At 44.5% G+C, this 21,155-nt stretch overlaps 1 protein-coding gene across 1 annotated transcript in view; it reads left to right on the top strand.

Moving 5' to 3' along the window:
- LOC122808415 (F-BAR domain only protein 1-like) overlaps positions 1-21,155 on the top strand; it is a 2,144,012-nt gene that overhangs the window by 1,641,680 nt on the left and 481,177 nt on the right. The window lies entirely within an intron of this gene.

The following is a 21,155-nucleotide window of genomic DNA, read 5'->3' as shown; positions in this document are numbered from 1 at the left end:
AGGCGAATTCAAACCGAGAGATGAAAGGTTAATATTGGCATCTCAGGATAGTGGGCTACGTACACTTTAGTTTACAAAGTCCATTGAACATGTAGGAGAAACAGACAAATGTAGGTTTTGTAAAACAGAATTGGAAACAGTTGCACACCTTGTTGCTGGTTGTGACATACTAATGGCAGAAGGACTGTATACTGAAAGGCATAATAATGTGGCAAGACTGTTGCACTGGGGATTGTGCAAACATTATGGTATTAAAGTGGCTGAAAACCACTGGAAACATGAGCCACAAAGCATCATAGAAAATGATGATTTCTACATCACATGGGATCACCCATTAACAACAGTTCAAAAGATAGATACTAGAAAACAGGATATAGCAGTTCATGAAAAGAAGACAAAGGTAGCATTGATCACTGAAGTCGCCACACACAGTGACTACAGTGTCTTGCACACAGAGAGACACAAAGACATAAAATATCAGGATTTGCAGGCAGAAATGAGAGCAATGAGGAGGAAATCTACCCAGACAGTTCCAATACTAGTAGGAGCAACGGGTCTTATAAAAAAGAATCTACAATCTTATTTAGATATGTTACCAATACATATAACCCCATACAAATTGCAGAAGGATCATTACTAGGCACATTGCAGGTGCTGTGAAGAGCACTTCTGGCTGACATCAAATATTGAAGTAATACTGATTTCATGAACTTTAATCGTACTTTGACTTAGGAGTGGGGTCCATTCCTGTGCTGGTATTAGAAACCCAAAAGACTTGGAGAAATTAAAAGGAAGAAGCTATTTCAGCATGTCTTGCCCCATGGATCCTCCACTTTCAGGGCTTTCATATGTCAAAATCTGTTTGAAAGGGGTTTTACTTAGAACATCTCCAAGAAAAGCAGTGGACCCTTCTTGGGATATTAATTTTTTTGTTAGAGAAGCCAACACTTGTTCCATCTAATCTGGCCGACTTGAGGTTCTTAACATGGAAAACAGCATTAGACTTCTTGCAGAGGTCAGAGAAATCAGTATCTGAGTTGCAAGCTCTTATGGTAAGTCACCCCTCTCATTTTCCACAGAGACGGGGTTTCTTTTAGAACAAATCCGTCTTTTAGGCCTAAAGTGGAATCCAAGCTTATTTTAAGCCAAATTATCCATTCCCCCATTTTCTTTACTTATCTTAAAAATGAGGCACCTGGAGGTTCGGTGCTGACTCCTGTGTCAGGTCAGAGAGTGACGGCTCCTCCTATTGCCCTTTCTCAGAATGTCCATTCCCTTTTGGCTTTCAACATGGTGGAGCGGGTTCTCTCAACTTCTTCTAGACCATTGACTATCATGTCTTCAGATTCCATCCTGGCTGCCTCTGTCTCTGGCGTGGATCCAATCATTCTGTCATCTCAGGGGCAACCTGCCACCTCTTTGCCTCAGGACGCTCCCTCTTGGGAACAGCAAGTCATTGACGAGTCCTCCCCAGTGATCCCCATTGAGGAGGTCCCTTGCAAACGTACGTGCAAAAGGAGGCACTTGGACTCCCCACCAGAGTTTCTCACTGAAGACACCGATTTGGAGGAAGGGGAAGGTTACCCCCCAGGAGGTCTCCTTCGAGACATCATGGAAGTCTTTTGCCAGTGAGGGGGTGGTCTGCCCAAAAACCTACCTTGGATGAATCTGTGTTCTCGAGGCATTTGGTGCAGAACCTTCTACCTCCTGGTTGTCCCTCCCACAGATCCCTTAGTGGATCTCATTACATCTTGGGCATGGAAGGAACCGGACATGGTGGAGCCCATTTCCAAATACCCAGACAAGGTTTTGAGCCCCCCCTTCAGACAGATCTTACTGGCATAAAGGATCCCTGGTGGATGCCGTGGTGGTGGCAGCGGCCACTAGGAAAGAGCTTGCTCAGGACAGCTCTTTGGCCACCCTCCTGACCGAGAGTTGAGGACTGTGGCCCGTTCTGGGAAGTGGATATATGCTTCAGCGACCTTCACTGTACGGGTGCTGAATTACATGGCACATGTGATTCAGCTGCAATGAGACCTGGTGAAGGAGATCGCTGAGTTGACCCCAGGGTTCATGTCGGCGGAGGACAAGAAGGTGTTTTCCACTCATATGGCCCACCCTAAATTCAGTTGCAAATACCTCTATGCATCTCCTCTCCCACGTGACTGAGGGAGCCACTAACGCCTCTGGTACAGGAGTTGACATCAAATGACATGCTTGGCTCTGGCTCTGTCAGTTTTCGGAACCCTTTAAGCCGTCATTTACCAATGCCCCGTACGACGGTTCCTCCCTTTTTGGGAAGTCCATATGTGACACATTAGCTTAGCGTGAGAAGGATGGGAAGACTCGGCCATCAGGATCTGCTTTTTGGCCTCTCAACAGTCCTTCTCTGGGAATCAGCGAGGAACCAAGAAGATGTGGTTCCGGAAATCTCAGAGTTTTTCCCGGGACACTCAGGGCTCACATTCCCCAAGGGCAGAGGGTGATTTGATAGATGCTGCCCTAGAGGCAGAGCAGTCCGAGAAATTACAGGTCTCAAGAGCTTTCTCAGACAGACCTGCCCAGCAACCCTGAAGAGTTGCCCGGCTGCTCATCTGTGGAGGTAGTCAGGGGGGGGGGGGGTGTCTCTCGCTACATCTAACGGAGTGGGAGTCCATCACAAAATATCATTGGATGTTGCAAACTATATCCAGAGGCTATTCAATCCCCTTTCTAGAGCCGCCTCCCCCTCCCAAACACCTCCTGGAGGACGCAGCTCTGGAAATTGCAAAGCTGCTGGCAAAATGAGTCATCCAACCTGTCCCCCTGACTACTCCAGATCAGGGATTTATTCCAGGTTCTTTTTGGTGCCAAAGAAAATGGGGGGCCTATGACCCATTTTGGATCTCTTCCCATTGAACCTGTCAGTGGCCAAGACGAAGTTCCTGATGGTCAACCTTCAGTCTGTCCTGCCCTTCCTGCAGGAGAATGATTGGATGCGTACTATCACATCAAAATGGACAGGTGCTCTAAGAGGTTTCTCTCCTTCCAGCTAAGAGCCAATCATTACCAGTTTGGAGTGCTTCCCTTTGGTCTCACCACAGCCCCCAGGGTGTCTACCACAGTGATGTCAGTAGTAGCGGTTCACCTGAGACTCCAGGGAGCAGGTATTCCCCTGCCTGGACAATTGGCTCCTCGCTGCCCCTTCCAGGCATTAACTTTGCCAAGCCAGGGATTCCTTTCTTCTCCTAGCCCAGAGGTTAGGCATTACCATCAATCTCATCAAATCATCTCTCGCCCCAGTCCAAACATTAGACTTCATTGGGGTGCATTTAGACACAATTCAAACCAAAATATTTCTTACTCCAGACAGGATACGCACTTTGAAGTTATATGTTCTTTGCATTCTTCAAACTCAGTTCCCGACAGTGGAGATAGTATTAAGGGTGTTGAGGTCCATGGTGGCCACGGTCAGTCTCTTACCCTTAGCGCGCTTTCACATGCAGATTCTTCAGTGGTCCCTTGCAGTACAGTGGTCCTAGTTAGATCTTCCATTGACTCTTCCATGTCCGAATCTCTCGAGTGTGCAGGGACTCCCTTCTGTGGTGGATTCGTTCCTCAGACCTTGTTCGGGGTCATCCCTTTCTTCCACTTTTCTCCACGGCCATGGTGATTACAGACACCTCCCAGCTAGGGCAGGGGGGGGCACTTGTCAGGAATGACAGTTCAAGGTACGTGGTCCCCCTAAGAGACCAGATTGGATATCGGTGTCCTGGAGATGAGGGCGCTGCTTCTAGTGTTGCAGGCTCTCCATGCCCCTCTTCCCTCAGGAACAATTGCTGTTCAGACTGACAATATGTCAGTGGTCTGGTGCATCAACAAGCAGGGGGGAACTGGATCTTATCCCTTATGCTACGAGGCTATGAGAGTATGGGAGTGGGTGATCTCCACCAGCCATTTTCTGGTTGCAAAGCACATCCCGGGTATGTCCCAACATTCTAGCGGACAGGCTCAGGAGATCTATTCTGATGCCTTATGACTGGTCTCTGAATCCTTCAGTAGTGGAATCGATATTTCACAAGTGGGGTCAGCCTTGCTGCGATCTTGTTGCTTCTCCTTCCAACGTGAAATGCAGCGAGTTCATTGCTCTGAACCCCCCCCCCCCGGGGGAGGCCCCCAGAGACATTCTGATTCATGCTTGGCCCCCTGGTCTTCTGTATGCTTATCCTCCTCTTCCCTTAATTCCAAAATTTCTTCAGAATGCTCACAGGCTTGGGAACCTAGTAATCCTCTTTACCCCATTCTGGCCTTGCCAAGTATGGTTTTCCCTCTCTGTAGTCTCATCTGTTGGCTCCACTATAGGCATTTGATCTGGTTCCGGATCTCATCTCTCATCCCTCAGGGATTCCCCATCCAGACCTGGACAGCCTAAAGCTCACTGGTTGGCTGCTGCAGTTCCCATGATAGTCGGGACTCCCAGCTTATCCTCTCCTGTCAAAAGAATCCTGGTGGCGGCCCGTAAGTCTTCCACCAGAAAGGTATAATCCAGCAAATGGAGACTTTTTTTGATCTGGACTTCTCAGCGTGCACTAGATACTTTCACTACCCCTGTTTCCGCGGTGCTGGAATTTTTGACTGGAATTTTCAACAAGGAGCCAGTTTTTCCACAGTCAAACGTCAACTTACTGCAATTTCCAATTATCATATGGGGATAATATGGCCTCATTAGCATCTTCAAAGCTTTGCAAGGGCTTCCTCAAAGGTACTTTTCTTCTTCGACCCCCAGTGAAGGATCCTATGCCACAGTCGGATCTCATGTTAGTACTTCAGGCTTTAATTTCACCCCCTTTGAACCTGCAGCTTCAGTGGATCTGCAGTTTCTGTCCTGGAAGACTGCAATTTTGGCTCCCATTACCTCTGCCAGAAGAGTTTCGGAACTTCAAGCTTTGTCGGTCAAAGCCCCTTATATGATTTTTCATAAGGACGGGGTGTCCCTGCGCACTAACCCGTCTTTTCTTCCTAAAGTAGCTTCAGAGGTCACCATTAATCAGGTGATCAATCTCCCTGTCTTCTTTCCAAATGTTCACAATAAGGGAGAATACAAATTGCATTTATTAGATGTGCACACAGTTACGTTTCTACCTGCATAGGGCAAAAACCTTTCGTAAATCTGACCCACTTTTCATCTCTTACTCCAAACCCTTTTTAAGGAAACCAATCTTTAAAGTTACTATCGCCCATTGGATTTCCCAATGTATCATTTGGGCATATTCTGTCATGGGGATTTCCTGCCAAGTCATGTGAAAGCACATTCCACTATGGCCACTTCACTGGCTTTTTGGTCCAGAGTTTCATTAGACGATATTTGTTCTGCGGCTACTTGGTCCTCATCTCATACCTTCATCTTACATTAAAAATTGGACATTCTGTCCAGGAACAGGTCATCCTTTGGCTCAGTCATGCTCTGGAATATCCTTCCATGAGGGACTCCCAGGTGTTTAGTAGCTGGGGACTCTGTCACACAGCTGGAAGACCAAATGAAGACAACTACATCATATAAAGAACTTATGTACTCACCATGACGTTCCATCTGAGTAGTTGTTCTTCATTTGTCTTCAACCATTCCTTCCTCCTTCCCTGGCCTTGTGTAAACTGTTTGTTGCTCCTATGTCTACAGGAGGTAGTCACCATAAGGGTGCCTCTTATCCTCATCCTTGTTTATGGTTTCTGGTAGGCACAAGGTTCTGTTGGGTCAGGTGAGAGTACTAGATTGGGCAGCAAACTTGATCTGAAGGGGGGAAGGAGACAGGAGCATTATGGGTAAGGGGAGGGCTTTGAGCTTGGATCAGATGCTGAATATGCAGCCGAGTCAGATCTGAGCTGGATCTGGGAACCCAGAAGTTGAAGACAAATGAAGAACAACTCCTCATATGGAATGCTATGGTGAGTACATAACTTTTTTATTTTACTCTGTTTAGTCTTTCTTCTGTTTTTCATAGTAGTTAACATCCATTTTAGTTAGAGGATGTTCTAACTCTTTCGCCTTTTTTCTTAAAATAATATTTTATTTTCTTGTAGAGACTGTTGTTTACTCCCCTTCTCTCTTCGTAGTAGAAAGCATCCATTTAAGTTAGAGGATGTCTAATGAACATCCGTTTTAGTTAGAGGACATTCTAACCCCTTTCTTCTTTTCTAACTCAAAAAAAAAAAAAAATAAGAAGGATTTTTTCTGTACTTTTAAGTTAGAGGACTGTTGCTGAGCTTTTTGTGTGTGTGTGTGTGTGTGTGTGTGTGTGTGTGTGTGTGTGTGTGCGCGCGCCCGTGCGCACGCCTGTTTGTGTGTGCTCTGATCCTCCTGATCTATATTTCTTTCTTTCAGTTGTGTCTCAAAAACAAGAAGGGAAGCCCTTAGGCTTCAAGAAATGTGAGAAATGTGGAAATAAGTTGCCCTTCAGCAATTCTTTCATTCTGTGTGTTTTGTTGCTTGGGTCCTCTTCATTTACAAGAGTCTTGCTCTATTTGCCATGGTTTCAACCACAGGGCATTGATGGAGCGTAAAAAGAAACTTATTTTAAAGGGTCTGATTAAGACCACCTTTTCTGAGGCTATATTGCCTGAATCTTCAAAATCTGATAAGTCTGAAAAATTGGACAAACTGAAAACGCGAGTATCTGCAGAGCCAAGATCCTCCTCAGAGCCAATGCAGAAAGCTCCCAAAACTGTCTGCTCCAAAGGAACCTTTGGAGCAGACAACCCAAATCAGATCAAATGCGTCTTTGGAGCAACAAGATCCCTCGGTCCCAAAGTCGACCTTACCTTCTGAATTCAGATATAGGAGGCGATCACCTTCCCTGGAACCAGTCCACTCTTAGCTTCCATCACCTTTTCTAGCCAGATCCAGGTCACTTACCCTTTCTACTTGGTCCACCAGGAGTATGTCTGACGAAGATGTGGATAGGATGGTGCAAAGACTATTAGACACCAGCTTTAGCCAAATTATTATCGGACTCTAGCCCAAAGGCAATGACTCAAACACAGCCTTCCCCGTCAGCGCCTGCTCCTCCTCTGATCTGGTCTCAGTTTCAGAGCTGGAAGATTCCGAGATCTAGCTTGTGTCTGTATCAGGTCCAGGACTTATAGCTTCCTTGGATCCAGTATCTACCCCAAGTGTTTCCACCCAGTCGGAGCAGGAAACCTCTGGGAGCTGACACTCTCCAGTTGGGGTCCAGGTGGCCGGTTCGAATCTCACAGGATCTGACCCTGCCTCTGGGGGCCACAGCTTGGGTGAGTGTGGCTCCTACTTTGGTTTTGGAACTTCCGGCTTCTGCTCTGAAGGTTCCATTGGCTCAGACAATTCATTTTTCAGATCCAGGGAGTTCTTCGGAGAAGGGGCGGACTGCCTTTGAAGTTATGAGGAGGGTTCTGACTTCTTCTCAGTCTGAGACACGGTCTCATTCGGATCTTCCTTCCAGCTCTGTCCAGGTGTCTTTGTCTTCTCACCTATCCTCCAGGTGTCTTTGTCTTCTCACCTATCCTCTTCACAGATCTGCAGAGACCCTAGGCCTCAGGATGTCCAGCAGGGGACTCTCCACTCTTCTGAAACCTCCCCAGAATATCCCACTGAGGATGTCCCTCGGACGAGGACATGCAAGAGGAAGCATCTCAACTCCCAGAGGAGTCTGTCACATCTGATACTAACCTTGATGAAGCAGTAGGGTCCCCACTGTCACCTCCTGAAGATCTCTCTTGGAGACATCCTGGAAATCTTAAAGCAGAGAGGTGACTGGCAGTCCATCTCCCCTTTGGCCAAGGAATCTGTTTACCTGAAGACATATTTGGGTCTTGCCCTTCATCCTCTTGGGGTGACCCCTCGTTCCAACAAGCTTGTGAAGTTAGTCTCTCAAAAGGCTTGGGAGACTTAAGACACCATAGACCCTACTCCTTGGAGGCCAAATAAGTATATTAGAGCCCCTAACGACAAGAACATTTTGACAAAACGTGTAGCAGTTGATGTCATGGTCATGGCAGCAGCCATTAAAAAGGAGATTTCCAAGACCAGCCCTTCTATCCATCCTCCTAATAAGGACTCCAGAACCATGGATATGTATGGGAAGCTCATCTTTTCATCAGCGACCTTTGCCTTGCGGTCACTGAATTATCTTACCCATTTCATTAAATTGCAGAGGGACCTGCTAAAGAAAATATAAGACTCCCTCCAAGGAGCTGTAGCTGATGCGGTGGCAGATGAAGGCAATGCTCAGCTCGCCACCCTAAATTCAGTTGTGAACTCGTCCATGAGGCTTATATCATATGCAGCAAATGGAATGAGTAGGGTAGCAGGTTCAGGCATCTCTCTCAGGAGGCAAGCCTGGATGCGCCTTTGCGATTTCAATGAGCATTCAAATCTTCCTTCATTAACGCACCCTTTGATGGCTCCTCTCTCTTTGGACCAAAAGTAAAAGAAACGCTCACCAGGTGTGAACAGGAAGGTAAGACCTTATCTGCCATTGGAATACATTTTTCCAGACCTACTAGACCCTTTCCAAAAGGTCAAACTAGTCACGGGAAAATGTGGTTCAGGAAATCTCAAAGGTGTTTCCAAGACACACAGGGTGAAAGCTCCCCTTTGCTGCAGGAGAGGCTCGCAAAATCAGGGCTCCAGAAAATCGTTCTTTGGTAGACCCTTCCAGTGCTCCTGAAGGAGTCCCCGATTGCCCGCCTCTGGATGCAGTTGGGAGTCTGTTGTCTCTGCACCACAAAACCTAGCAAAAGATAGCAAATGACAAATGGGTGCAAGACATTATATCCAGAGGCTACATCATTGCCTTCTCCTTCCCTGCTTCTGTAAACAAGTCAGTTCCAGAAGTTCCACCCAGTCAGAAAGAACAAGCAACATTAGAAATCTAAAAGTTGCTAAGAAAAAGAGTCATACAGGAAGTCCTGCAGACCAGAGAGGATCTGGAACTTACTCAAGGTTCTTTTTAGTTCCAAAGAAAATGGGATTGAAGACACATTTTTTGGACCTCATCTAAACAAGTCTATAAAAAAGACCATGTTCTGGATGGTGACACTACAGTCAATGCTTCTATTCCTGGGGAAAGACAGTTGGATGTGTTCTATAGATCTTCAGGATATATACTACCAAATTCTAATGGAGAGGCGATCCAGAAGGTTCTTGCACTTCCAGCTAGGAGACAGTCATTTCCAGTTTCAAGCTCTGCCCTTTTGTCTCACTACAGCCCCCAGGGTGTTCACTAAGTTTATGGCAGTAGTAGTGTCTCACCTGAGATGCAGAGGATTCCTCATGTTTCTATATCTGGACGACTGGCTCATAACCTCCCCGACCAAGCATCTTCTGCTACAAGCCAGGGACTATACCTTTCAGCTATGTTCCACCCTAGGTATTACCATAAACTATGAAAAATCTGCTCTAGAACCGTGTCAAAATTTAATTTCCATAGGAGCAGAAATATACACAAATACACTATTAGTAAGACTCCCACAAGACAGAGTAGATGATCTTTGCCATTATGCAAGGCTATTAATTAGGAAGACACGAGCCTCTGCAAAACTAGTTCAAGTACTGGGAAAAATGACTGCATCAATCATATTCATTCCCCTAGCTCGTCTGCATATGAGAATACTTCAGTGGTTACTTTCCACACAATGGTCAATCTTGAAACTTCCAGTGTCACACAAAATTATGATAAGCAACACTTGTAAAAAGGACCTTAAATGGTAGATTCACTCTCCACTAGTATCTCAAAGCCGTCAATTCATACCCCCTCAACCCCAGGCCACATTGACCACAGATGCTTCCCAGAGAGGGTGGGAGGCATTATATAGGGAAGACAGTCCAAGGTGTCTGGCAGGAAAATGAAGCTCATTTGCACATAAACATCCTAGAGATGTGGGCAGTGCTTTTAGCATTGCAAGCATTTCAGGACACTCTCCCTCTAGGAACGATAGCAATCCAGTCAGACAACATATCTGTAGTCTGGTACATAAACAGGGAGGAATCAAATCTTACCCCCTTTGTCAAGAAGCTTTGAGGGTCTTGCAATGACTTCCAACCACTTTCTGATAGTAACACACATCCAAGGAAATACAGCGTGATTGCAGACAAATTGAGCAGGGACATACTGTTGCCACCCAAATGGTCCCTCAGTGAGAAATGGAAATGGGGCCAGCCTTGCTGGGATCTGTTTGCATCGCATTGCCAAATGCAGCAACTATTTTTCCCTCATCCCTCCCACATGGGAGTCACCAAGGGATGCACTTGTTCACGATTGGCCTCCAGGACATCTTTATGCCTTTCCTCCTATTCCCCTAATTCCTTTTTACAGAAAGAAAGTTTGTTGGAGACGACAATAATCCTGATTGCCCCCTGTTGACCTCGTCAAATCTGGTTCCCCTTCCTTCATCCTCATCTTTGGGACAAACCATGGATTCTGGACCCTGCTCTGGATTTTGTGACTCACCCATCAGGGATGGTTCACCCCAACCTGAACAATCTCAAACTAATAGCTTGGCTGTTCCAGTTCCCCTGATCACGAAGTTTCCTCTCCTTTATTCTTCAGTCAAACACATCTTGTTATCTTCCTATAAAACGTCCACTAGAAAACTGCACAGTAGTAAATGGCAAAGATTTGTTACATGGGCCAACAATAATCAGATAGACCCCTTATATTCTATTCTAGAATTTTTGGCAAAACTTTTCAATGAAGGAGCTGCTGCAGGTACTATAAGAGTCCAGTTGGCAGCAATTTTTAACTTCCATATAGGAGAGAATGGCTGTGGAATCATGTCGCACAGACTTTACAAAGCTTTTTTGAAAAGAACTACTATGATAAGACCACCATATAAAAATCCACCCCCCGCCCGGATCTCAACTTCCTTTTGTCTAACTTCATCTGTCCCCCCTTTTAGCCTTCTACGACATGCAACTTGAAATACCTCTCTTGGAAAACACTCTTTTTTAGTAGCTATCACTTCAGCCAGAAGAGTTTCTGAATTACAAGCTTTGTCAGCTAAGACCCCATACCTAATTTTTCATAAGGACAGAGACACTTTATGCACCAACCCCTCTTTTCTACTGAAGGTTGTGTCTGAGAGTAACCTCAACCAATCTATAGAGCTATCAGTTTTCTTCCCGAATTTCCAAAATAAAGGAGAATATTCACTGCATCTCTTAGATGTTCATAGACAGTTATGTTTCTACTTGCATAGAACTTCAGAAATTAGAAAATCAGATCAGCTCTTCATTTCTTATTCTGATGTTAAAAAAGGCCAACCAGTTACAAAAGTCATCTTATCTGGATGGAATTTACTATGTATATCTTACATTTGCAATTTAAGGAACAGACCACTTCCAAATACATAGGTTCATACTAGGCTATCTGCCCTAGGGCATTTATAAGCCTAGCCAGAGTGTGTTTGGCTTTCACCACCCAATTTAAATGAGTTTTACTATGCCCTTTTTCAAGGTTAGTTTACTGTGCCTCTGTCTAGCAGTGACACAGAAGTTATCCCCGGGGTAAACCTACGATCTCCCATCCACTCGTCAAGATTCCTCTTGGAGAGTCAGTGAGGGACTCTCGTGGACTGGGATTCTATTCCAAAGTAAAGGGAGCCTTTGGTTTATGAATCTGTCCCTCCAGCATGTCCTATTTATTTCTGTGCTGAGGTTCAAGTCCCTCGAGCGCGTAGCTCGAAGGGATTTGGATTTTCTGAGGTGAAGCATGTCCATTAATTCTCGGTTGGACATGGCTTTATATGTCAGGCATAGATCGCCTCTAAGTAGGAGGTATGCCACTGAGTAGAGCTGGAGTTTCTTTAACCGAGCAGCATATGGCATCTGTTTGAGCCCCTTGATCCTCTTGGTGAGGTGCTTTTGGGGTCTTTTTAGTTGCTGCAGGTGTCGGGTAAGGTACATCCTGAATGGGGCATTGTATTCAATTATGGGCCTGATGAGGGATGAGTAAAGGGGCACAATGACCTCCCTTGATCTAGATGTGAATCCCTTCATGATAAGGTGGGCTATATAGAAGGTTTTTCCAACCACTTTGGCCACGTGGTTGTCAAAGGAGAGATTGCTATCAACTTGGGTCCCCAGGTCTCTAATTACTTCTTCCATACTTAATGGATTTCCACCTATGTGGTAATTTGTGGGCACTTTGTTTTTGCCAAAGGGGATGACTATACACTTTTTGGCGTTTAGCTTGAGGCCATGTCTCTGGCACCAGTTATCTGTCTGAATGAGACCCTTTTGGAGGATGCTTGTGTCAGCTGGAGAGTCGATTATGGTGCCCAGTTTGCAGTCATCTGCGAACTTTGTCAGCCATAGTCCTCCCGTGTTGGCCTGTACCTCCGAAAAATATATACCGAACAAGAGAGTTCCCAGGACTGAGCCTTGTGGGACGCCGCTTATAACTGGTTTGGAGTCTGACATGGCTCCAGCAATTCTGACCATGTGGGTTTTGTCCCTGAGCCAGTTTGCAACCCATCTTATGACATAAGGGTTTATATTTAAACTGGAGAGCTTATCTATGATGCCCGAGTGGGGTATTGTATCAAAGGCTTTTGTGAGGTCCAGGTAGGCTGTGTGGACCACCTTCCCCTCGTCAATGGCCTTGGTGACTGTTTCAAAGAAATCGACCAGGTTCAAAAGGCAGGATCTGCCCTTAACAAAGCCGAATTGGGTAGGATTCAGTGTCTGTAGATCCCCAATATCTTTATTTATGGGCTCCATGATGATCCTCTCCATAGCTTTGCAGACCAGGCTATTCAGGCTTATGGGACGGTAGTTTCCAGGGTCCGTTGAGGCACCACCTTTGTGGCGAGGGACCACTGTTGCTGTACGCCATTCTTTGGTTACATATCCTGTAGTAAGGCTGAAATTGAACAGTAGCTTTATGTTGGGGTTCAGCTCTTCTTGGAATTCATGTAGGACACAGCCCGGGACACCGTCTGGTCCCATTGATGCTGTGTTTTTTGCTTTGGAGAGGGCGGCTCTTACCTGAGCATCTGAGATGTCAGGGGGGGGGGCAGCACTCAGCTGGGATAGATATTTGCTCTTTTGGGGGGGGAGAAGTTTGCACTGAACCTGTCAACCAGGATGTTGGCAATGTCTGTGGATTCAGTGTATTTTTTGTCATTTTGGATTAACTCTGAGCATACCTGGGAGTTACCACCCAGGTTCCTAACATAACTAAAGAAAGCCTTGTGATTATCTTTAGTGTTCTGTGCAATGTTTCTCTCGAAGCTGGTCTTAGATGATTTTATGAGGGACCGTAGTTTTTTGCTAATACTGATCAGAGAGGCCTTCCCTTTTAGGGATTTTGCTCTATCATGTAGTAGCTTCCTTCTTCTGTTGTATAGTTTATTTATGGCTGGGGTCAACCAGACAGGACGCCTGCCTTTGGGGGATTGGGTCTTGGTTTTATTTGGGATTGCATGATCCATGCATTCCTGGAGGTGTCCATAGAATGCTGTTAAAAAGGATTCTGCAGTTTGGACCGTAGTTTCCACTGGCCCAGGGGGTTTGAAGGATTCCACCTTGGTTTTGAGGAGTGAGAAGTTTACTTTAGAGAAGTTTTTCACTGTGGTTTTCTGGGCTGGGGATGGGGTCGGGATGTGGACATCCAGTGAGATTAATTTATGGTCCGATCTTGTATGGAGCATAGAGTCCCCATGTTGGTGATGATCAGGTCCAGTATGTTTTCCCCTCTTGTGGGAGTGGTGACTAGTTGTTCCATAGCATTTGAGTTGATAAATTCTAGGAACCTTTGGGCTTGGGTATTGGGGCTTGAGTAATGCTCCCAGTCTATGTTTGGGTAGTTGAAGTCTCCCAATATAATGGTGTTTGGAGAGACCTTCATATTTTCCAGTGTTCTCAGGAAAGCCGAGTGGGGTTCCTGAGTTTAGGAGGGTGGTCTGTAACATGCTACAAACTGAAAAGCAGTTTTGCCCACTGTTAGTTGCACATGGATGTTCTCCGATGCTTCGTGCAGTGCCACCAACCTTGAGGTGTGGGTATCTTTGATTAATATGGATACTCCTCCTCCTTTTGTGGTTCGGTCCAAGTTTTGGGGCCAAAAAGCATGGTATGAGGTATAACCTGGTAGTGCTGGGGTACTCTCAGGAGCCTTGAACCAGGTTTCTGTCACTGCACAGACATCGATGCTTTCCATGCTGAGGAGTGCTTCGAGTGCGTGCATCTTGAGGTTTAGACTTCTGGCATTGAGTAGCATTACCCTTAGTTTCTTTTTCCTTGTGTTATCTATGGAGGTGGGTTTGTCTTTTGAGCATTGCCTAAAAAAGATACTATGGGTGTGGCAAGATCCTTTGCCAATATCCGAAAGCCCAGGGGTGACAGGTGCAAAGCAGTCCCTAGCGAAGCAATGTGGCTTGTCGAGCATGTCATCCCAGGCAGACAGGCACTGGATCCCCTTTGAATGACACCAAAACTTTAGCCAATTGTTGAAATTGATCATCTTATCTTTATATTGTGGCATCATTCTTGGCAAGGGTAAGATGCTGCTCAAGGTCAGGGTCATACCGGCCTGGGCTACATGCTCAGAGAGCTCCTCTATGTCTCTTTTCATGTAGTCCAGGGAGATACGTCTCAGGTCATTCACACCAGCATGGACAATGACTGAGTCATATTTGTACTTGCCTTGGAGTGACCTGAGTGCTTGTGTTATGTGGCGAATCCTAGCGCCCGACAGGCAGCATGACCTTCTCCTTGTTCAGCCTGGTGAGTGGGACGTCAGTGTGTCTGACAATAGAATCACCTATTACAAGTGTATCAGGTGTGTTGTTTAGCCTTAAGGGCTGTGACTGTTCGGCACACTGGCTTTGTGAACTATGTGATGCATGTATTCTGTTTTGGGGTAGTGGTTGCTTGGATGTTTGCTTTGGAGGTCTCTGCTGCTTAGGCCGATTTTTATTTAGAGCCTCCGAGTATGTTTTTGTGTGTTTATGTGTTTGGTTTGCTGTTGTGGTAGGTCTATGTGGGACTGGAATTGTGGTGTGTGTGGTTACCTTCTCCTCCTGACTGGTTACGCCAGTACTGAGTTGAGAGAGCTCAGCCTTCAGTTTGGCTATATGATTGCATCTCTCACATATGTTAGAACTTGTTGGGAGGAGGAGAGGGTTGTCTGTGTACATGAGACAGTTGTCACATTGCCTCAAGATTCCCAGATTCACCAGCTGGACTGGAGAGGAAACCGACAACTGACCTTTGGGCATGCTAGAATAGTATAAGGAACTCCTTTATAATTGAATCAAAAGGGCCAATGGGGAACAGAGTAATCAAAGGGAGTATGTGAGGATGTAGTGCTTTTAATTTCTTAGTGCTAACTTATAGAATTGCTTGTATGAGCAAGTGCCGGGCTTTAGATTAAGAATAGGGTGTTTATTTTGAGAGCTACAGCAATTTTAAGGGAAAAAGTGGAGAGTAGACTTTGTGGAGCCGAGAATGGTTTAAACCTGATTAAGCGGCGCTGCGCTATGCGCAAAATCACTCACAGCCGCGCCAAAGCGGGTTTTATACAGGGGGACTTGAAAGAGCTAGAAATTTGACCAAAACAGCCAATAGACTACAAGATTCTTGTGCTGGGTTCACTCCTCCAGGGACAGATAGGCTGCTCTAAGCTCCCCACTCCCACTGGTGAACAAAGAAGCCTCCTTTTATCCAAGAAAGGAAATGGGCAACACAGGAACTATCCAGAAGTCCAGAATACAGCAAAGCCTGTATTAGGGACTATTCTAGGTCAGGAAAGGGAGGAAACAAGGATAATTTTTTGGGGTTTTTTTTGCTTTTTAGTACACAAACAGCAGAAAATGCAGTAAATATATAATACAGGCTAGCGCACTTGTGTAGCCTCAACAGGTAAATTCAACAAACAGGACAAACTTTTAAAGTGCAGGTAAAAAATAACTGTAAAACAGCTTTAAACAGGCAAAAGAGCAGATATTCTCACTTTTCAGCGAGAACGGAGAGTCGCAATACTGTTAAAGCTCATTCCACAAGGTCTATAGCTGCATCGGCTGCCTTTTAGGCTAGATTACCGTTGGATAGCATCTCTGCTGCGGCAACTTGGGCAAAACCTCATACCTTTATTACTCATTACAAAATGGATTTGGCCTCTAGGAGTAGGGCCTCTTTCAATTATGTGATTCTGAGGAATATTCTCCCATGAGCCACCCAAGAGTCAGGTTGCTTGGAATGCAGTCCCATCAGTGAGAATAAAGGCGAGACTGACAATATCACATAATGAAGTCATGTACTTACCATGACGTTCCATGTGTGTTGTCCATCTCGCCCTTTATTCTCACAACTCTCCCACCATAATCCCTCTGCCAATACTCCTGGGAGACCGAGTAGTGCAATAGGGTATTACAGGGTCATATAGAATCAGAATTGCTTTTACTTGTATTTTTCAAGGGAGACATATTTATATATATATGTAGTAGTCTTACTCTGTCCCTGCTAGGGGCAAACAGGATCTGAGGAAGCTAGGGTGTTGCATTATGGGTAAAAGAGGCCCAAGAGCTTTGTTGAAGACTGAGCTAGCAAAATGGCCGAGACAGATCCGACCCATCAGTAAGAGTAAAGGGTGAGATGGGCAACACACATGGAATGTTTTTTTTTTACTACCCTTCTGAAAGGATCAGCTCAGGTCCGCCATTTTCTTTTGGTTATTTATATAATGTTCTCTTTCACTTTTCTTAAAGATTCTATGCATGTACCATTTATTTGCATTCATGCGGCCCTGTTTTTTTTTCTGTTTTTATTCCAAAGTGCTTTTGGCTGGTTTAGGCTTCTTTCACTCAGTGTGCTCTTGTAGAGATGTGTTTTGTCTGTATAAGTCCAAAGTTACAGGACATTCATTGTTTGCATAAACAAGTCAAGGAAAGCTAACCTTGCACTGCTTTCTGGTGAGACTTTAAGCTCAAAGGTGGGGAGTGAAGATGAACGTGTTTCATGGGATCTGAACAAGTAATAAAAGTGGGTGGGGACAAGTAGGCAGGCCAGCTTCCATAACAGATCCTAACTCATGTTATGTTGTAAGAAAGGGAAATAGCAGAAAATGACATTTGTGAAAGTTAATTTTCTTTGGCTGCATTTTCTTTATAGTCTTTCACAAAGAAAAGGATGGGGGGGGGTTACTTAAGCAGTAATCCACAAGTGTGCGTGTGGGTATATCAAGATTTACCCATATTTGATGCGGTTTGATCATGGGGGCAAAGCCAGAGTGATTAAACAGAGCTAACCTTGGGTAAATCCTGATATACCCACAAACAGGAGCGGATTATTGCTTTTTAAGAATGAAATTACTTCCCTATGTTAAATAATGCAGTTGTATGAAGGCAGCTCTGTCTTTCTTCTTCTGTGTTGTCTTTGCTAAATTGATGAACTGCGCCTGCATATGGGACTTGCATTCCCATGCTTTTACAGTACATCAATGCAGGAGAAGCAATGAAGCAAACAAACTCTCCATTGCTGTTTAGTTTAGTTTATAAAAAAAAAATTACAGGGACTGTGTAAAAATATGTGGGAAATCAAGTACGTTTCTGTTTTAGTTCTGTAGAATGCTCAGCGGCTGGACATTTTCTATCTGTATATGCTCGATTTACAATGGGCATGTTGGTTGGGCTGTCCGATTAGCTTGCTCGTTGTTTGAATAGCAATGAGCCGTTATTGTGTAAGTATGTGTATCTAACACTGTATCAGTAAACATTTGCTACCTTTGTTTAAAGCCTGTTAATTTTATTATTTTTTTTTGAAAGGAAAGCATTTTCTTTTAGAGCTTAGTTGCACTGAGGTTATATATCCACATTTGATTCAAAGTATGCTGTTTGTGATGTCACATTTATATTAGGGGCCATTTGTGATGGATATAGCAGGCATGACAGTCACTGCAGTACTGAGTGAGCTGTGCAATTGTGGTTTGTCTGATCTTGAAGAGGGTATTGTGTAATGTACCTTTATGTTGTTCTCCATTCCTCACCCTCTGTCAGTCATGATATCCCTCAAGACAAGAAGATCTGGAACATGATTTTGCATGTTTACAGCCTCAACTCTTCCCTACAAAGCATACAAATGGGGTTATAATCCCCTACATTTTCCCTGTTCATTTGGCTGGACTAGATAATTAACAGAAAATCTGCCATAATATGCAGCGTTCTGTGTAGAAATGATTCTGCTTCTATAGTTAACCTTTACAAAGCAAGATCCTTTGTTTATAACTAATTCAGTCCAAGGAGTACAGTAGGTTTGTAATCTGACTTCCAAAAGATTGCATTCTGAACTTTTTAACAAAATGAAGTCATGTCCTCACATTTCGAACAAATGTTTATTAAGGGTTACTAAACAAATGTAAATGGCCAACTATTCAGCAAATAAAATAAACACATCTTTACAGTGCCACGGTCATGAGATTGTAGGTCTTAAACTAGATTTTATAAGTCATAAATAGTGTAAATAGTAATTTTGTAATATTTTATAAACAACTTAATATCTTAGCAACGACTAAAGCATTTTGTTTGTCCATCTGTGAACTTTCATGTTACATGGTTGTCAAGATATTTAGAAAAAATATAACATTTATGGCAATATAAATAGTATGTGAACATTAATAATATCTATTTAACAGCAGTAGACCGAGAATGTGTATTAGTGCAGTTGCACTAACCATCATGTAAGTTTTAAGATGGATTCTTTCAGTGGCTTGTAGATAGGATGGTTCTGGAATTAATGCATATGGCTGTAAATACAGAAATTACTGGAGGTGTCAGCAGGCTGTAATGAGTTTTAAGGTGGACTTTACTCCCACTCTGTTACAGTCTGTATAAAGAATAATGTGCAGCAGTTGTTCAGCTTCCTTTAAAGTTTTGTTACCGTTTCACGCAGTGTATATCAGTAGGGTGAGGTTTGTGTAACACTGCTGATGTCTTATTCACTTGCTGCAGTATTCTTATCCTGAGGGATCTCCTCCCTGAAGGCGACCCAATGTCAGCCAGTATACAAAAGTCTTATAGTACTCTAGGGTACGTGGGACGTCGTACGTAGGCTGCTGTCGGATGTAGGCCGTAAAAGCGACATACGCACACACTGTCCCGAGAACTTTTCTGCCGCAAGTCAGAATGCCATTCTGACTGTCAGTCTGATCGTTTCAGCGATTGCGACTTCATCCTTTGCCGGATAAGTGCCCCATTGGGGAATATTTAGCTTGCGCCCGCCAAAAAACCCTCAAGCTAAGACTCTACCCACAATGCCCCTCTATCCATTATTTCAAATTTCGTTTGCTGCTCTGTCTGCAAGACACATCAGCCATTACTCTCAGGTAAGTCTTTTGAAATTTTTTTCTATCAAGATATATATATATATATATATATATATATATATATATATATATATATATAAAAAATTCTACCTATATCTTTTATAACTTTGGCTACTGTGTGATCGTCTGAATAATCTACACTTTATCCTTCATTATTATTAACCCTCTCTGCCTTCCTTACCTCTAGGAGTATTTCTCTGTACATCATTGGTACCTCCTTTCCTTTTCTGATTACCATTTTGGTATTGTTATCTACCAGAGTTGGTAGATGTTTTCCATCTTTCCTTAGTGTGTGTGTGTGTGTGTGTGTGCATATGTGTGTGCGTGTGCGTTGTTAGCTCTTGTTTCGCGTCAACGCAAAATGGCAGAAAAACAAAAAGGCACTTCTGGGTTCAGACCGTGCCAAAACTGTGTAAGAAAGATGCCCAATCCTGATGGACATCTTTCCTGTGTTTTTTGTCTAGGAGCTCCTCACCCAGATCTAAATTGTGACATCTGCCAGGCCTTTAAGCTCATTTTATAGGGCTTAGTAAAGACCTCTTTCAATGAAGGCTTGTCCAAGCCTGACACTTCTAAATCTGACTCTTCCAAAAAGAAGGTTCTGTGTGTTTCCTTATCTAGAACTGGCTCCTGACTGCCCCTTCCAGCCATCTGCTGCTGCAAGCCACAGACTTCATCATCCATTTGTTTAGTGTCCTGAGCATAACAGTCAACTATGAAAAGTTACAGCTGTCTCCCACTCAGGACCTAAAATTCATAGGAGCCCGCCTCAACACAGCTTCATGGATGACTTCTGTACTCTTTCACAGGCTCCAAAAGATAAGGTCTCAAGTACAGCTCAGGCTCCAAAAGATAAGGTCTCAAGTACAGCTCATTCTGGTAGAAAACAAAGTGCCCACTCTACTTGTCCTCCAAGCCCTAGGATTTGTAGCGGCAGCAATCACCCTAGCCCCTTGGTGAGATTTCACATGAGGATACTTCAGTGGCTTCTGGTGTCCCAATGGTCCATTCTTTCTCATCCGATGACTCACCCGATCTTTATAACAGGAAGTTGTAAAAAGGATCTATCCTGGTGGATGCAGTCAGAATAAATCCTAATGAGCCATCCCTTTGTTTCGCCACAACCCAAGGCCATAGTGTCCATGGACTCCTCCCAGATGGGTTGGGGGGGCATTATCTGGGAAGAACAGTCCAAGGCACTTGGTCTCCACAAGAGGCCAACTTGCACATCAATGTCCTAGAAATGAGAGCAATGCTCCTAGAGTTGCAAGCCTTTCAATCTGCCTTTCCTGTGGTAACAGTTGTGATCCAGTCAGACAGCATGTCAGTGGTATGGAACATCAACAAACAAGGGGGAACCTAATCCTATCCTCTTTGCCGGGAAGCTCTCCGAGTGTGGCAGTGGATGATATCTTCCAACCACTTTCTTGTGGCAATGCATATCCTGGGGAGTTCCAGCGTGATAGAGGACAAGCTGAGCAGACACATTCTGCTGCCTCACAAGTGGTATCTCAATCCCAGAGTAGTGAAATAAATTTTTCGTTGATGGGACCAGCCTTGCTGTGATCTCTTTGCCTCCCTAATCAACAAGTGCAGCAGCTACTCCCCCCCCCCCCCCGGGACGCTCTCCTTCTCGATTGGACCTCAGGTTTTCATTATGCCTTTCCCCCATTTCCTCTCATATCCCTCTTCCTAGAGAAAGCCCAAAGGTTGCGAAGCAAAGTGATTCTCATTGCACCTTTTTGGCCTTGACAAATATGGTTTTCCTTTCTATGGCCTCACTTGATTCACCAACCGTGGATTCTGGATCCAGTTCCAGACCTG

The sequence above is a fragment of the Protopterus annectens genome, chromosome 8.part0 (assembly GCF_019279795.1).
Source record: "Protopterus annectens isolate FY-2018-M chromosome 8.part0, PAN1.0, whole genome shotgun sequence".
NCBI classification, from domain to species: domain Eukaryota; kingdom Metazoa; phylum Chordata; order Ceratodontiformes; family Protopteridae; genus Protopterus; species Protopterus annectens.
This window is presented reverse-complemented; position numbering and strand designations above follow the sequence as displayed.